This window comes from Callospermophilus lateralis, chromosome 15 (genome assembly GCF_048772815.1).
Source record: "Callospermophilus lateralis isolate mCalLat2 chromosome 15, mCalLat2.hap1, whole genome shotgun sequence".
Classification (NCBI taxonomy): Eukaryota; Metazoa; Chordata; class Mammalia; order Rodentia; family Sciuridae; genus Callospermophilus; species Callospermophilus lateralis.
Window position 1 is genome coordinate 62,312,902 of NC_135319.1, and position 18,990 is coordinate 62,331,891.

The following is an 18,990-nucleotide window of genomic DNA, read 5'->3' on the forward strand; positions in this document are numbered from 1 at the left end:
CCCGAGGATAGTCCACGTTTTGCATTTACTATCCCTGCATTAAATCATGAAGGTCCTGATCAGAGATATGAATGGAAAGTACTCCCTCAAGGGATGGCTAACAGTCCAACTATGTGTCAAATATATGTTAACAAAGCAATCCAGCCACTTAGAAATCAAAATCCTGAACTACAAATATTTCACTATATGGATGATGTATTATTGGCACATAAAGATAAAAACATATTGCTGGAATGTTATGCCACACTTACAAACTTATTAAAAAATTATAATCTAGAGATAGCAATAGATAAAGTACAATTAAATTTTCCAATTAATTATTTAGGAGTTCTATTATCCTCAACCATGGTCTGTCCACCAAAAATTCAAATACGAGTAGATCAACTCAAATCACTTAACGACTTTCAAAAGTTATTGGGAGACATAAATTGGATAAGGCCTTATCTAGGCATACCAACAGGAGAGTTGGAACCTTTATTTGATATCCTAAAAGGTCCATGAGATCCAAATTCACCCCACATGTTAACTCCTAAAGCAAGAAAGGCATTCAAAATTATTGAAACATATATGGAAAATATACATTTGGATAGAATTGATATGTTTGCCTTTATTATTTATTGTACTACCAACAAAAAATATTCCTACAGGAGTATTTTGGCAAGAAGGTCCATTATTGTGGATACATTTATCTTATTCTCCTAACACTATTCTTACTAGGTATCCTGAGGCTGTAGGACAATTAATACTCAAAGGAATAAAAGCAGCGAAGGGAGTGTTTGGAATTTCTCCCAATAAAATTATTACTCCATATACTATGGATCAAATTGATGAGTTAGCTAATGAGTTAAATACTTGGGCAATAATCATGTGTAAATCTAATGTTACATTTGATAATCACTTACCATCTAATCCTTTATTGTCTTTTTGGTCTAAGCATCCTGTAGTTTTTCCAAAAATGACAAAAAAAAAAAAAACCCTATCATGAATGCTCCAAATATATTCACTGATGGGTCAAATAATGGTACAGCAGCAGTAGTTACCCCTGATCAAACTTTTACATTTTTAGTACCCAAACAATCAGCTCAAAAGGTAGAGCTTAATGCAGTTTTACAAGCTTTTTTGATGTTTAAAGATTCTGTATTTAATTTATTTTCTGATAGTCAGTATGTAGTTAATGCTATAGTATCTATTGAAGATGCTGGTAGGATTTCCCCTTCTTCTACTGTTTTCTCTTTGTTTTCCACTATACAAAGTCTAATCTGGGACAGAAAAGATCCATTCTTTATAGGACATATTAGGGCACATACAGGTTGCCTGGAGCCCTAAGTTTGGGCAATGATTTAGCAGATAAAACTACACATGACATACATATTTTCTCTACACTAGAAGAAGCTACAAATTTTCATAAAAGATTTCATGTTAATGCTAATACTTTACAAAAGCGTTTTAAAATAACTAAGGAACAAGCCAGACATATAATAAAACAATGTCAAATTGTGTGACCTTTTTACCACAAGTTAATCTTGGAGTCAATCCTAGAGGACTGATACCTAACCATATTTGGCAGATGGATGTCACACACTTGCCAGAATTTGGAAAACTAAAATATTTACATGTTACAGTTGATACTTCTTCTGGATTTTTGATGGGCTCCCTTCATGCCAGAGAAAAAACTAAAAATGTTATAGCTCATTGCTTACAAAATTTTGCCACTGTGGGCGTTCCTAAACAGTTAAAAACCGATAATGGTCCTGGTTATACTTCTACCTCTTTTAAACAATTTTGGTATTACTCATATAACAGGAATCTGATACAATCCACAGGGACAAGGCATAGTTGAAAGAGCTCATCAAACTATTAAAATGTACTTATTAAAGCAAAAAGAGGGAATTGGAAAAGGGGTATATATCCCCCCAAAGATAAACTTAAAATAATGCTTTTTACTCTAAACTTTTAAAATTTGGATTCATCAGGACTTAGTGCTGCGGAAAGACATATGTATCCAAAAAATGTACATAAGCCTAAGGTACTTTGGAAAGATATTCTAACAGGACAATGGAAAGGTTCTGACCCAGTGATTGTCTGGAGTCAGGGGTTCTGTTTGTGTTTTTCCACAGGAAGAACAGCAGCTGATTTGGATTCCAGAGAGATTAACTAAAACAATTTCTACAGATCAAAAAGAAGATGATTTGACTCAAATCCATAACAGCTGCTATCCAGAACTCCAGCTTGGCCATTCTTACATCTGCGACAGTGATTAACCAGTATGCTTTTTTCAATATCTATTTTATTATTGCATTTTTCCCACATCATAAAGTTCTATTTTATTTTTTGAGCTCATACAGACCTAGGTTAATGTTTTGCTGATCAGTTTTATTTTTTGACTGTGGAGTTTTTAAACATTGGAAATTTCACCTAGTTAAAGCTTCAAGGCCTTTATTATTGTCTTATGTGTTGTACATTTGTGTGCACATTTGTGTTTTGTGTTGTATGTCTGTGTGTGCATATGTCCATATATCATATATGAGGAGCACTCATAAAAAAATGGATCCGAATTATTTTTTTTTTATTCACGTGCTTTAAATGGCTTAATTTAAATTAGGTAAACAGCTGTTAAGGATTGTTTTTGAAGGTGGTTAACAGATCTGTTTGTTTACTAATTTAAATTAGGTAAACAGCTGTTAAGGATTGTTTTTAAAGGAGGTTAACAGATCTGTTTGTTTACTTTCACCTTTTCTTTTCATTATATTTAATAATTCTTTTCAGGATAATGTCTCTTTAGCATCATTGCCAGAATTCCTATCTTCATCCCCTTGCCGGTGAAGACAAAGATAAAACCAAACTACCGCTTCTATGATAGCTATCACAGTAAACTGTATAAACTGATGCATCAATAAATATAACTCAACAAGTAATGCTCAATCAAGGAGTCAACTTACTTTGGGAGGAAATGGACTTTGGGAGGAAATGGACATATTGATAGATTCCTCAGCTTTGAACTGCTTGCAGAACTTGTCTGGACTCTGTAACTATCGTTTGGTGCAGTGAATTGTGGTAGTGCTGGCATATCTTTGCTGCTGGTGTCACCAGTGATGCAATTTTTATTTCCTTGCCAGCGCACCCCATGTTAATTGTGGTAGTGCTGGCATATCTTTGCTGATGGTGTCACCAGTGATGCAATTTTTATTTCCTTGCCAGTGCACCCCATGTTAATTGTGGTAGTGCTGGCATATCTTTGCTGATGGTGTCACCAGTGATGCAATTTTTCCAAAGGAGCCGTCAATTGGCTTGGTGTCATGGCATTTCTGTATCCTCCTCCCTTCTGCTAGTGATGGTCTAAAATTTGGGGGCCAATGGCTATATGCTGGACCGGTAGTCAGTGACGGGTATGATCCAATTGCAGTGGTATCAACCTAAGACAGGAGGCTGACGCCTAAAGGTCAGTTTTCCGATGACGGGTAAGAATCATATGTTGAATTGGACAACCTACCAGGCACGGTCCTTAAGCCACATTACTTGTTGTTTAATTAATCAGAAGGGGGGAGATGCTGGGAGCCATTAGCCAAGTAGGTATGAAAATTTCCTTGCCAGCGTACCCTATGTTGCTTAGTGGAAGGACTCGTGGAAATAGGACATTTTGCAGTAACATTGCATGTAAGGTGACCTTGCTCAAGGACCAGGGCAGATCCGGGTTTAGGGCGGTTCCAGGTTTAAGATTATTCTTGCTGGGAATAGGGCATATCCTGCTGCCTGAGTTCCCCTTGAGTTCTCTGGGGATTCAGAGATTTTTGGGCAGAGAACGTGGATTTCCCCAGAATGTGTTTGTAGAGGGCCGGTGTGAGATCGGGAATAAAGAATTGCTGTTTGAATTTACAAAGCTGGGAGTGGCTTGTGATTTTGTGCCCAGACAGACTGCGGCACCTAACAATATTTTTCTAAATACAGTTATTTAAGAAAAACTGCAGTTTCACATGTTGTTCATCTTCTTCCAGAAAGGTCATCAAAGTGCTGTAACATGTCTTGCTCTGACTCAGAATTGTTGACGAACACAGCTAAAAATTGACTGCAGCCACTAGTTAAACTCTGAGGTTCTCTCATCCCAGCAGCTTTCTAGTGACTCTTACACATAAGGCTTCTATATTTATTTAGACTCTATAGTTATGTTCTAAGTTATTTAGACTCTATTGTTGTGCTCTAACTTACTCCATTTTACTTGAGGCTAACACATATTGCTAATGAAGTTTACAAATGATAAAACTAAAAATTTTGTTTTCGTGGTAGGGAAAATTATGAATTTAGTAAGATTAGAAATGCTATTTTCAACTTGTGGAGAAAAGGGAATAGAGGAGTTTCCCTAGAGGTGATGGACCTTGCCCTGATGATGACAGATTTCATACAGGGATTATATTTTCAAATCACTGTTTTCAGCAAAAATACAAGCAGGAGATTATGTTATGCCGGGTTCCTTTTGAGTGAAGAGATCCCAGAACCCAAGATAATGAGCTTTTCCTTTCTGCATGGGACCATCCAATAAAAGAACCTACAATATTTCATAGCTGATTTTAATGATCCCCCTATGAGTTAAAACATGTTTTCTGCTATGATAGGATCGAGCCACTCAGCTAAGTCAATGTAATGGTTTAAGACAAGTTGGCAAACTTATGTAATGGGCTAGATAGTAAGTAGGTTCAGAATTTTAGGCAATAGAATCTTCCCTGCCGCTCCTGAACTCTACCATTATAATACAGAAGCAGTCATAGATTGAATATAAGTGAGTGAAAGCAGTGTGTTCCAGTATTTATGGACAGTGATTTTTATAATCTTTGCATGTCACAACAGATATTCTTTTTTTTCCGATTTAAAAATTACTAGTAGAAAGTGTGTACAAGAATAGATGGCAGTGGTTGATGATGAGTGGTCTGAGACAGCACTGTTCATAGAACTTTGGACTTTGAGTGATGGAAATGCGGTGTATCTATGCCGGGCAACCCAGTAGCTATTAGACATATGTGCCTGCTGTGTTCCTGTATTATGATTAGTGCAAGTAAGGAAGTTAATTTCAATTTGATTATTTTAAATTATATCAATTTATTTTAAAGGTAATTATATAAATTTAATTTAGTTTTAAATAATTTAAATTTAAATATGTGACAAGAGTTTATTGTGTTGGGAAGCATAGATCTTACACTTTTTTCCCAAACAGAATTAGAAGTCATCCATCATGGTTGGGTAAGGCACAGGAAATATAGTTAGAGAATAGTAATATATCCTGGTGTTCAAAGCACACTAGGTTAACTACAGGTTACAAATTTTTTTTATAAATCTTATACAGAATCAGAAAACAGGAGTTTAAATATCTGATTCTGCAACATGTACACTCAGAAAAATGAGAAATTATATCTCATCTATGTATGATATATCAAAGTGCATAAATGTATTCTGCTGTCATATATAACTAATTAAAACAAATAAAAATATAAAAAAGGTAAAAAAAAGAAATGACAAAGAGATGAAAATACTAGTTACCCTGATTGATCATTACACATTGAACATATCTCTTCCAATATCATACCTTTATGATGTTTTTAAAAAATCCTCCCCCACTAAGAATCTGGAAAATAAAATATAATGTATGTTTGGTGCTGTATCATTGAGTGGACAAATTGAATTGAACTGAGTGAACCATTTATATTCTTATTTACTTCACTTTTGTGAAATCTTCATATATCTTGCTAAAATGCATTTGATTTTATGAAATTACTTTATATTACCCTTTAAATAATAAAAATTTTTATTACCCTTTGTAATAAAAATCTACAGTGCATACATTATAATGCCTTTCTAAAATGTTAGACAACATGATAATGGAAATACGCTGAGTCCTAAGAGTTCCCCCAGAGACTGAACAATTGCACCTCTATGGCAGATATTCATATTTAATGACTGAGTCAGAAAGGTATGACACAATAAAACTGGTCATCCAATATATACAATCACACAATTTTGAAATGGTTGATGAAACAATTGTGAGACTTCCTCTGAGATGTAGAAAGGTCAATGGTAATTACTGCATTAAGACTATGCCTCTTTTGTTTTAGGGAGTCCTTATTTCTCAGCCAGGAAAATGCAGGATCAGAATCACAGTTGCATATGTGGAAGAAGGTGAAAGACGTGTTACTTGGGTGAAAAAGTATTTCACCCAAAAGAGTCAACAGAGATCCCCTTTAGACTAGAATCTCATAGAAGGTATGTAAAAACTGAAGTGATAAAAGAGTATCAAGTAGAGGCAGACACAGCATCCAAGCTTGGTGATAATGAGAAGAGAAGGTTTGGTGCTTAAGTACTCATTTGCTATTTCAAATGACATTGGGAGGCATTTTAGTAAGTTTGTAGGCACTGGCCTTAAACTCATGCCTTCTATTACTTGGTTAGCTAACTGGAAATATCACTTCTCTTCCTTGGACAAGTGTTCCTTATCTATAGATCATAACAATTGGACTAAGTAAATTCCAACATTTTCTCTAGCTTCATGACTTTTTTATAATTTGATTTATCTCTGTCTACTAATGGCAGGGCACAACAATAATAACATCACTGACATCTGTGCTACACGATAACAAAGAATTCCCCAACCCAGAGATATTTGACCCTGGTCATTTCTTGGATAAGAGTGGCAAGTTTAAGAAGAGTGACCATTTCATGCCTTTCTCAGCAGGTAATAGAAATTTATTTTCATTAGAACTTCAGGGAACAACACATCTCCACGGGATCAGTTAAACTTGCATGATACTTATTTTGGGGTCAGAAGAAATGTTTTTTACATGAGATTAGGAGCAACACTCCCAGTGCCCATGAACTGTCCCTGATCCAGGCTATAGCAACATTACTGGACTATATTAGTTGGACTTTGGGGGAATTGACCAAATTCTTCCAATGTAAGAATGCTACTGAGAAGGTGGATTTAATTACATCTTAAGATACATCATTGCCCTCCCGAACTCTTCCTAGATTAAATTTATCTCCACTGTCCTCATATGCCCTAAAGGTACCTGACTACAGAATGTTGTTGACTATCTTCTGTGGTGCCTCTCATTCTCTGGTTGAACCCTGGGGATGCAAATATCCACAAGCATAGAATGGGTAACAAGAGGCCCAACCAGTTAATCAAGGAGATGAATATAGAGATTATTATAATCCAATATTACTGGTCCTTTGAGAGAGAGAGAGAAGAAAGGATTGGCTGTTCATAATGGCAGAAGAAGAAAATAGCTCCTTCCTTTTCCCTGGTACAACACAGGGAAGCATAAAATGGATTGAGTTGCATTCAAGTAGGAGAAAACAGAGCTGCCTCACAGCAGGCATAGAAACAGGAAAGAAGAGAAGCAGGACATTTTTTACAGAGGCAATGAGCCATAGGAGTAGGATACAGGATATTTTCTCTAGATCAAGGATGCCAGGATCTTCTGACTAAGTGAGGGTCAGAAAATCTTGGGTGTGGAGCAGATTTCCATTTAATGATTCCAGAGCACCTTGATCTCCCTATATCTAGTTTCTCTTTGGGTTACAGAGCCCTTCACACCTGAAGTGTGTGTTGAGTCTCTGGCATATTATTGCCTAAATTTATTCTTTGGCTCTGGATGCCTACTTTTGGTCTGTCATTGTAGATACTGAGATGACAAGGAATGACCCTGCCTTAAGAGAACTTGCATTTAGCAGACTGGAAAAATTAGAGAATAATGATTTGAATAATCTTTGCTTCATTGCTGATTAAAGCCAAAGAGGATGAGAATCTATTGTCTAGAGGAATCACAAAGAGCCTAATGGAAAAAATGACATTTGATGTATAATCTGAGGGACATATGAGAAGTGCATCCTAGTCAAAAGGCACAGAATGGGATAAAGCTTGCAAGTGCATTATATGTTTAAGACTGATGAGACTAAAAGGAACAGATATATGGAAGGGAAGATCATGAAACATCAAACTGGGAACAGGGAACATAAATAATGAGTGTGTTTTTCTGGATAAAGATTGAAAGAAACTTGAAATGTCAAAAAAGAAAAACAGTTATAATGTGGGAATGGTTAATGAAGTTCTTTGAGTACAGCTGATAAGCATAAAACAACAAATATTGGTTGAATGAAGTGTGCCGATAAAATATTAGGAGGATAGCAAGAGTGTCCATCCTTCAGTCTAATCAACCAGCCTTAATATTTGTTCTCCATCCATCCATCCTGTCATCCATCTGTCCATCCAATCGTTCATCCAATAGTGACTCTGTATTCTTCTGGTGCTAGTCAGAAATTTACTGTTCAAGGATTATTTACTCTTGGTTATTTTCAGGAAAACTGATGTGTGTAGGAGAAGGTCTGGCCCGCATGGAACTGTTTTTATTCCTGACCACCATTTTACAGAACTTTCACCTGAGATCTGTGGTTGACCCAAAGGATCTTGATACCACCCTGCTGTCAATGGATTTGCCTCTGTGCCACCCACGTACCTGCTCTGCTTCATTCCTGTCTGAAGAAGAGCAGTCTGTACTGCTGTTGCTGCTGTGCTGTCACTTGGGATCTCCTTCTTGGGGCATGCTCCACCATATTCCCTAGCAGACAAGCCTTCTCTGACCTTGCCTCTTCTCATCACACTTTCCTTTGAAGTCCAGGGAACATTCCACCCCCATGAAAGACAGTTTCCTTGGTTCTCACAAATGCATGTTTCCTATTGCTATTTGCATTAGCCACTCTATTTTAACACTCTTGGGAGTTATTTTTTAATGTTTATTTTTTAGTTGTATTTGGTCACAATACCTTTATTTGACTTATTCATTTTTATGTGGCGGTGAAGATCAAACCCAGGGCCTCACAATGCTAGGCGAGCACTCTATCGCTGAGCCACAACCCCAGCCCTTGTGAATTATTACTATAACATCACTGTTAAACCAAGGAAAACTTGGGGAAAATTATGTGATATGAAATAAACCACATACAGCAAGATAAACACCATATGATATCACTTTTAGATGCAAAATAAAAAAGTCGAAGTCTTAGAACAGAGATAAGTAATGGTTACCAGAACTTGAAAAGGGATGATAATGTGAGTGGATGGGGAAAGAAGAGAAATTAGTTAAAGGTAGACAGGAGGAATCAGTTCTAATGATCTAGTGCAGAATTTGGCAACTATTGTTAACAATAATGCCTTTCATACTTCAAAATTGAAAGGACAGATATTAAATATCCTGCCCATATATAAAGGACAAGAATGTGAGAAAATAGTCATGTTAATGAGCCTGATTTAATCATCCTACCATGTATACAAGTATCACATTATCACAATGTGCCTCATAAACACATATTATTACTAGTCATCAACTAAAAATAATATGGAAGTAGATTAAAAAGAAACAGTGCAAATGAAAACTACAATGTATCCCTTTTTAACACTCTTGATTGGTAAAGGAGAATATATTAGTACTGACAAAAGTGTGGAAAAACAGGCAGGCTTATAACTTGATAGAAAGTCAATTTCTCAATGATGCCACCTCTAAATATCTTACTAAAATTTATAATATTTCCTTTACCACCACATTCCCCATCATTCAAATTCTGATTCCCCTTACCCTGGTTTTGGCACTACACACACACACACACACACACACACACACACTTACTTACTTACTTGTTCTCATAAACCTATCACATAGACTGTATTTGTATTAGTTAAACCCATGAGATAGATTATATTTGTATTAGGGCAAATGAGGCTCAGGTCTGGGAACCAAGGTTTAAGGGTCCAGCAATTGAAAGAAGATGGTGGACATGGTGGGAATATTGGTCATCCTTTGGAGACAACCATAGCCATCAGCCAGTCTTCCTACCCCCAGCCATTTGCAAAGGCCCTTTTTATGTAAAGTTCAAAACAGGAAGGCACAATGTCAATAAGTTACAACAGTTTGCACATGCTCACAAGCAAACATTTATGACCTCAAGTACATGCACTAAATCAGATTGTTTCTGACCTTGATTACCTATTAACATAACATAGACAATTCATGGCCTTGGCTACATACTAAGAACATAACATAGCCCGCCATTGGTGAGGGAGCTTAACTATAGCCATTTTGGGGCTGCCCCCCACCAAATCCACCCATTTAGGATTCCTCACCTTACCTACATGTCTGAAGTTATCCATAATGATCCATTAGTGAGGAGGGCAAAGCCCCGCATCCACAGGCCACAACAATAATATAAGCTGCAACAACATAAAAACAGGAAGAAAGTACCATCACCTAGTATTATTAAGAGCCACCTCTAGGTAGTGCCTATATTAGCCCACCATTCCTGCAAAAGATTACCAGTTAGCTACTGTATGGCTGCCACTTCAGAAGTCTTATGTGCTAAAACCACACTAATATTCTTGCCATGATCTGGAATGTACAGCATTCAGTACCAAGCATCACACATATCCTTCCCTGTGCTGTTGTTGACAAATCAAGTGTCATGTGATTTTGCAACACAACTTTACATATTTGATATTTGATGCATTCCTTCATTTACCAGAGACAGTTAAGGCTTGGGCTTTGTGCTCAGCCACTGCAGTTACCTGCATCTCAGTCACTAAGTATGCCCTTTGTACCCTTGTGGGAGGAACAAAGCCAAAGGATAATACCACTGATTCTTCTGGCACACTCTGTAATGGGCTTGTACAGTCTCCCAGTTAGTAGGCCTCTGAGGCAATATTTGGAATATAGTCACTAGGAGGTGTGGGCAACCCCAGGTGCAATGCTGTGTCCAGTGCTATGGGAGGTACAGCAACCCATGAATGCCACAAACCCACAGGGTGACATAGGGCACTGGAATGGCACTCATACATGTTCTATTGACATCTGATTGGACAATCTGATAAAGGCCTCTAGGAACCCAACCCACAGATTCTCTACCTTCTATTTTCTCCAAGCATCAGGTTACTGGGCTCCTTAGCTCTACATTTTCAGCTGAGAGCCAGACCATTCCATCCCTAATGAAGTACTCCAGCCATGGGTGACAGGCATTAAGTTGTGCCAAGACTGCCATCACAATGATTGCCTTAGTTTCATCTCACATTGAAGTAGCAGCAAAAGTCTTTCCCAGCCATGCCCAATTGCCCAGGGACATAGTCCGAACTTGCCTGGTTTTGGCACTACACACAGGGCAGTCCATCAGCAGAACTCATATATACCTGGCAGGCATAAATGCTTGCTACTCTGGCATGGGTGTATCCCCAGTCCACGATGGTGTTAGCAAGGACACATCTATGGATGAGAGGACAAGACAGTTACAAGCACTGTTAAAGGAAAACTGTGCCCACCTGGGAGCATGCAGGCCAGCTTTGAGTCACAGGAAAACATAGTGGCCACCTGTGATGGCTTCCCTAGAGTATGATGTCACACTCATGCAGTTTCATCCTGTACTTCAGCAGGCTTGGTGTGCACCAGCACTGGGGGACTTACTGTCAGCCAAAGGGAAATAACATTCCCTTTAAAATCTGTATCCTATCCACAGGACCTGGCCAAGTCACATGAACTGGGGGCGGGCATTCATTAGTTACCCATAGTGTCACAAGGAGATCACACTCCAAGCCTCTTCCCTGTGGGGCTAACAGGGCTACCCAATGAAGGTAGTGGGGGCCCTTTATGGTACAGGGTCATATTTAATTCATAGTTTTCCCCCTATTCAATCCAGTGGGAGCAGGCAAAAGAACATCCCCTTGCTTCCCAAACCCAGGTTTAAGGACAACATTCTTTGTTGTCACCTGGACCTGTATTGTGGTGCTGCTGTGCAATGTGGCAAATCCTCCACAGGAGCTGGTCCCCTCAGTGAAGACACTCATTCAGAGCTCTCCACAACTGTCTCCAGGCATGTGCCCACCCCTTCTTAGCAGGTGGGTTGACTGTAGTCCTTGCTTGAGCAGGCATTATACTTTCAATCATGTCTATAGACTGAGGGAGGTACAGCTTCCATTGAATCTATAACTGAGAAAAGAAGTCACCATGCACATCCTGACCCATAAAGTGAATGCCTTGATCAGTCTCTATTGTGATGAGCCGACCATACAAAGCTTTCAACACTGTCAGGGCATGAATTATAGTATGCATATTTGCTTGACCACTGGGCCAGAAAACAACAAACCTGTCAACCTGCAATGATGTCAAAGGAATGCATCCCCACATTATCTGACCATCCACGGTTCAAAGGCATTGGGGGTGGTGGATATTCCAGGCATATGCCTGGAAAAACCTCTACCAGGGCATCCCATATCAAAGCAGACCCCACTGTTTGACTATATTCCACATAGTTTTTACACCTGCCTGCCTAGGCAGTGATGTGATGCAGCCAAGCCACCAATTTGGTGGGAGGTGCCTGCTCTAACCACGGCACCCTAACCAAAGCATCTGCTTCATTATTCTCTGGGCTAGTCAGGATGGTATGGCCAGTAACATGTACTACAGTTATCTCTGTCTCATGGCCTGTGGCCAAAAGGTCCTGACACATGGTTTGATGCCACAAAGGCTGTTGCCATGCCATTAAATGATTTACTTTCCACATAGTAATCTTCAAAGTTAACTCCTTAAAACAGCACAGCTGTCTGCACAGATAATCAGGGTTCCTGGTTCATGCAGTGCCACCATCCATTTGTCACATAACTCATCCCTCTGACTGCTCTGTTCCTTTCCTCCATTATACCACAAGGTATCAGTAAAGGGCTGCATAGCAACAGTAGTCCAATGAGCCAAAGGCCATCTACTGGATCCACCAAGGTACCAAGCACTGTTGTCCACCAGTGATGCTCCTTCCTTGCAGGGTGATGGCTCTACTGACTCACATGTATCAGCACCATCTGGAGCTTCTTCAGTTGCTTGTTGTACCATCCTTCAAATCTGTTGCAGTTATGGGACAAGGGACTAGTAGACAAAGCACTTCTTTGTTCCAAATCTGTCCCCCACTTTACTAGGGTAGGTGTCTGGGCTATACCTGTCCTTGGGGGTAACTGCCCAATTCTGTACCCATCCTGCCACAAGATACATGGTGTGCATCAAGACTTCAGCAGTACTTATAATGGCCTCTGAGGTCACCAGGACTATAGACACTGCTGCAAGTGGCTTCTCAATCAAGGTGCAAATGAGCCTCTACACCTTTCTACAACTGAGACCAGAGCCTACTGGTCTCTGCAGTCACTCATGCCACTGCCACAGACCACCCTCCCCACCAAAGCAATTCCCTTCTTGGTTACATGAACATTTACTCGAAGGGGTGAGCTGGGTCTACCACCTGCAGGGTCTGATCTTTCAGGCCCTCTTAGTGGCCTGTAAGTCCTGTTCAGCTGCTTCAGTCCAGTTTCACCAAGCCCCTTTCTTCATCAGGGTATACAGAGGACGACACAATTGGGTTAAATGCTGAATAAAGTCTTACCAATATTGCAAAAATCTCACAAAGATCTGCAATTGTGCAACCACTTTTGATTAACATCTATGCCTAGATTTTAAGAATAAAGCTTCCTGCACAAATTTTGTCTTACCTGACCAAACAAGATATTATCACAAATTTTGTCTTACCTAAGAACCCAACAAGCCAGGTCCCAGCACCTTGGCAGTGATTACTTCTCAGTCACATGTCTCCAAATGGGCCACTAAGGTCATAATTACAAGATCTAAATCTATAAGACAGCCAGAGGCCAACAACACATCTTTGATATAATGAAACACGTGTACAGTGAGAGGCTGAGTCCACTGGATCAAGTCACTGGCCACCAAACCACAGTATATGGTCAGGCTATGGAAATAACATTGTGGCAACACTTGAAATGTCCACTGTTGGTCTTCCCGTGGGAAAGCTAACTACTCCTGGCTCTCTGGAGCCAGAGCAATAGAGAAGAGAGCATTAGCCAAGTACAATACATAGTGATATGTACACAGTTGCAAAGTCAATTGGTCCATGAGATCATGCACGGAGGGAATTGCAGCTTGCAGGGAAGGAACCACTTTATTCACTTCTCAATAATCCACAGTCATTCTCCAAGTGCCATCAGGCTTCCTCACTGGCCACACTGGAGAGTTAAAGGAAATGTGTGTGTGCTGGGTTATGCACACCTTCCCCTGTTCCAAGATAGTAACTCCAATTTCTGTAGGTCTCCCTAGGAGATGGTACTGCTTCACTGTCAGAGTCTTCCAGGGTTGTGGCAAGATCTGGGACAGGTATTTTGCATATTGCCTCATATATATCTTCTCAACTCTCACATGGGGACAAAGTGAGACTTAAGGCCTTCTTAGTTCTTTTCTGAAAATGCATGGCTTTCTAATGCCCCAGGAACACATTGGACCTGCTCAATGCTTCTTATGAACAGCTCATTCACCAAGATTTTTTTTTTGAGCTTTTTAGTTAGCCCATTAATTTATTCAACTGTTATCCACATCAGGCATCCACAATGCTCAGAAATTGCCTCTAAGGGTCCTCTACGTATGGCACTTATACTGTTCAAGCTCAGAGTCAGGTCAATACAAACAGCTCTGCATGTGGGATCTTCCAGAGTTCCAAGATGAGTCGAATAATGACAATGTTCTGGAATAGAGCTTTGAGGGGGCCGCAACTCCATGCTGCCTCCTCCAGTGTCTGATAGACCTCTGTTTTCACCCGTGATCATGGGCTATTATATTTTCAGGTCTACTTCTATGCTGTGGAGATGTAGGGAGGGAATGAGACAAATTAGAACAAGATATTATCAATATTCTCACTAAGATTTATACACAAATGTTGAATAAACACTTGACACTTTTCTGGGAGCTTTGGCTAATTTCCAGAAATATTAAAGAATGTTCATAATATTTTCACTGCACTCTGAGTGTTTCATGTTAGAGAAAATTTCAGGAATATTTACCAGTTTTTGCTGAAATCCTACAATTTAACAGTAAAACTAATAAGAGTGAATATCCTTACTTTGTCTCAATTTTGTGGAGAAAGAGTTCAATATTTCACCATTAAAATATTTTTAGGATTTAGAGATATCCTCTTTTAGAATATGGATGTCCCTATTATTTTTGTGAAAGTGTTTCTCATAAATAGGTTTTGATCATTATCAAAAGAGTGTTTTGGACTCTTTATTTGATGATGCATATTTGTCAGGGGTTCTTCAATTATGTGCTACACATTTACATCAATTAATGTCATGATGATTTGAGGCTCAAGATGACTTTACCTTTCTCCTGCCAAAAAGATGTGTTCATAAAGCATGTTTTGGAGTGGATCAATGTAACAATAAACACAATTATTTAAACCAGAACTCTGTCCTGCCCATGTCCCGCATAGGTGGTGGAAATGGGATTCCCCTCGGTGGAATGGGCTGGCTGAGAAATAAAAGCTAGGAAAAAATAGAACAACCAAAAAAACCACAGGACACATAAAATATTTTCAAAACTTGGGGGTGGGCAGGGCAAGCCCACCAGACAGATCCAGTTTCTAGACTAAAAAGCGAAATGGAGCCTGTACCTGCTTTATTTATATTGGGGAACATCAAAGGCCTTCCATGGAATGTTCTTCACCAAAATAAAGGGTTGAAGGTGGTCTGTCCAGTTCCCAATGGGTTATGCCCATCTCCGGAGCTACTGTGAAGGATCTTCCTAGTAGAGCGAAGATAAAGGTCATGTGCTTTGAGCAATCTATTTCGTGGAAAGCCAGGGATATTTTCCAAGGTTAAACCTAAAATCTCCCTGGCTGCCATAGTAAGAGAAGACCCTCAATTAATTCATGGCTGTCTTCCCACAACTCTGGTTTTCAGATTCTTCAACTTTATGCCTATTCTTAATCGTCGGTTATAAACCTTTGTGGTAACCTTTAGGTTTCAACTGAGTGATTAACACACCACCAGAAAAATCCTGCTTGTTCATGTAGGTCTGCAGGGTCTCATTAAATAATCTGGTAGCCTGCCCTTTCTTCAGACTGGAATGAGACAGAGCTCCCTATTTCTACCTATTCTCTGAAAACCAACTTCTAAGAACTAGACAAGAAGATAGTTCCATGAGGGCCAGGCCCTCTTCCACACTTATCTTTTTTTTTTTTTCCAGAAGATACAAAACCAGAATAGTTACTCTGTGTGTAACTGTGACTGTGACGATCACTGTGTTTCTAACTGGCACAAAGAGAATACTAAGTAATTGTTTAATGAATGATTGGATGGATGAAAGGATGGATGGAGAGAGGGAAGGATGAGTGGAGGTATGGAAGGCAGCAGATAGGCATAAGGGCAAAGGATGACAGATTTGCTACCCATCTAACATTTTATCCTAATGTCATTCAGAAAATTACTGAGTTCCATAATCATGGCAATACTTTATTAAATATTCTTACATTATACCTGCTCTTTGATGTCATTTTCAAGTTTCCATCTATATTTTCCTAGAAACACAGTCACATTGCTTGTGATTCCTGTTACCAATCTAATGTTTCATGAACCTTTTCTCCATTGTTAACACCCTCTTTTCATAGTCCTAGTTATACCTACTTTTTAATCAGTCTGCAACACATCAGGAAATTTCTAGTATTATACATGCTGTCCTCTTTTTCTAAGTTGCACTTTTCCTATACAGCATCGAGACTCAGTCAAATTCACTTTCTCTTTTCACTCTTTGTGATTCTCTCAAACAATAAAGTCATTAGTTTTCCTCAACATAATATTCATGATTTCATCGATGCATAGATGATCTGGACACATTGATTTCCATTTATTTGTTTATCTTTCTGTTGTGTTGAAATGTGGATTTGAAGAGAGGTCTCTTCCTTGTGATTGTGGTATCTACAATGCCTGATGTAGAGCAGGCATCGAAGTGGCAGAATCAAGGAAGGAGATTCCATGGCCAGAGACTCAGCACACACAATGCAGGTGTGCTGATCCAGTGTGTGAGACACATGCTCATCACAGGAAGAAGAGAAGTGTGCTCTGTGTTCATTTCAGGGTATCCTGGTACATCCTGACCTTCCTGATTGAGAACAAATATCCTCTTCTTGTGGTACATTTACTCCTCATTTGAGGCAGCTCAGCTGTCATTTATAGGATTACAGTGTTGCTTGATCCATTTTATGCTCCATAGTGGCCTATGATAGGGTGCAAACCTGGAGTCTTCTCACACATAACTGCCTCTACCCCAGCAATCTGTGCTCCCCTCTCTCACAGCACTAGCTCTATTGCATCTCAGTGGACTGATTACTCATCTGCTTCCCCAACTGGGTAGGAGGTTATTGGTGCTGATGTCTGCTATTGGAGACTTTTATATCCGTAGCTGAGCCTGGGTTATGGGTAACAAAGACAATCAAGTTGTGAAGTGAGATCCTTTCTCCTGATGGGTGAAGAGAGTCTTAATGAGTTTTAACTTCTAGGGAAGACCTTTGATACCTCTGTGATGTATATAAATGAAGGATACAGATACTTCACACCTTCTTAATGTGGAAGAAATGTGCTGAAACCTTATCAGAAAGCCAAAGGTTGAATGCTTACTCTGATATGTAGAAGATATTCCAAAGTAAGGGAGGAAAAAATGAGAAAGAGAAAGAAAAGGACATGGAGGAGGTTATATGAAAATAAAAGAAAGACCTGTGGGCTAGATGAAGTGGACTGAGGGGGAAGGAGAACAGATGGGATAATGGAAGAAAAGAGAAATTAATCTGACCTAATACTGAAACTTACCATCATGAATATCCAGAATATGCTAACTAAAACAAACAACAAAAACATCCAAATAACTAAAATAGCAGAAAGATCAATGGAATAGAGGGAATTGAAGAGGGAGAGGGAGGAGGGGAATAAAAGGGGAAATATTGGGGACTGAATTACAGAAAATTATATTTCATGATTTTCAAATCATGTCAAAGTGAATCCTAATATTATACATAATTAAAAAGAAACAATAAAAACATTTTTGGTATAGGAAGGGGACAGGAAGAGGGAGGAGGGAAGAAAAAGAAGAAGCGCTGGGGATCACAGTGGAGAAAAGTAAATTCTGTGTATATATGATTACGTCAAAATGGATCCAACTAGACAGGCATGGTGGCACACACCGTTAATCCCAGCATCTTAGGAAGCTGAAGCAGGAGGATGGTAAGTTCAAAGCCAGCCTTGACAACTTAGCGAAGCCATAAGTAACTGAGCAAGACTCTCAAAATAAAAATTTTTAAAAAGATGGGTATGTGTCTCAGTGGTAAGCATCTCTAAGTTCAATTCCTTTTTGTTTGTACCCCAAACAAACAAAAAGATCCAACTATTATAATCAACTGTAATGCACAATAAAAGCATTAAAAAAATAACCCCTAATGCCCCACTGTTTGGACACATTGAGAAAGTGTCATGATAAAGGAAAGTGCATGGGCAAATCGGCTGGGCCCAGGAAAGGCACCACATAAGTTCCAACCAATCCCAGAAAGGTACTTAATCCCTTGAAACACATGGAAATAAGTTTCTACTTCCTGACAAGGAAAACATGTAGTTACTTCTCTTAAAGTTGCCACTCTCACCCAGAATGTGGTCAGGACCAAACATCTCTGTGTTGGGGAATTACTTGCTGCAATGTAGCACAGATGCCAGTGATGTTAATATGGTTGTGCCCTGGGAACAACAGACACAGATAAACCAAGTACAAAGAAGTCATAGGGTTGCAAAATCCAGGGGAAGTCAATTAGTTCAATCTTCTTTTCCATAGAAGAAAAACCAAAGTACAAAGAAGATCAATCGCATGTCCAGCCAGACAGATCATGAACCAAGAGGATGGGTGAGGGGATTTGAGAGGTCATTGGCTGTGTGCCCTCCCATTGCATGTGAAGGGTGAGTGCTTGTGAACTTTGGTACTTTAATCTGTTCTCATCACCATCAACCTTGGTCACTGGTTTATGTCACTACCTGTTGCTCTATTTAATCACTGTAGTTTTCACACATCTTATTTGGATGACGATTTCCTTTGGAGGGTTGTTGAACTATGA

General features: G+C 39.2%; 1 protein-coding gene and 1 pseudogene across 1 annotated transcript in view; one reads left to right on the forward strand and one right to left on the reverse strand.

Annotated features, from left to right (window-relative positions):
- LOC143381657 (cytochrome P450 2C19-like) overlaps nucleotides 1–8,522 on the forward strand; it is a 49,206-nt pseudogene extending 40,684 nt beyond the window's left edge.
- Nucleotides 1–18,564, reverse strand: part of LOC143381653 (cytochrome P450 2C19-like) — a 162,103-nt gene extending 143,539 nt beyond the window's left edge. The window contains exon 1 of the mRNA XM_076835366.1: nucleotides 18,478–18,564. The gene's annotated coding sequence lies outside the window, so the exon portion shown is untranslated. The remainder of the gene's footprint in view (nucleotides 1–18,477) is intronic.
- Between the last annotated feature and the right edge of the window lie 426 nt (nucleotides 18,565–18,990).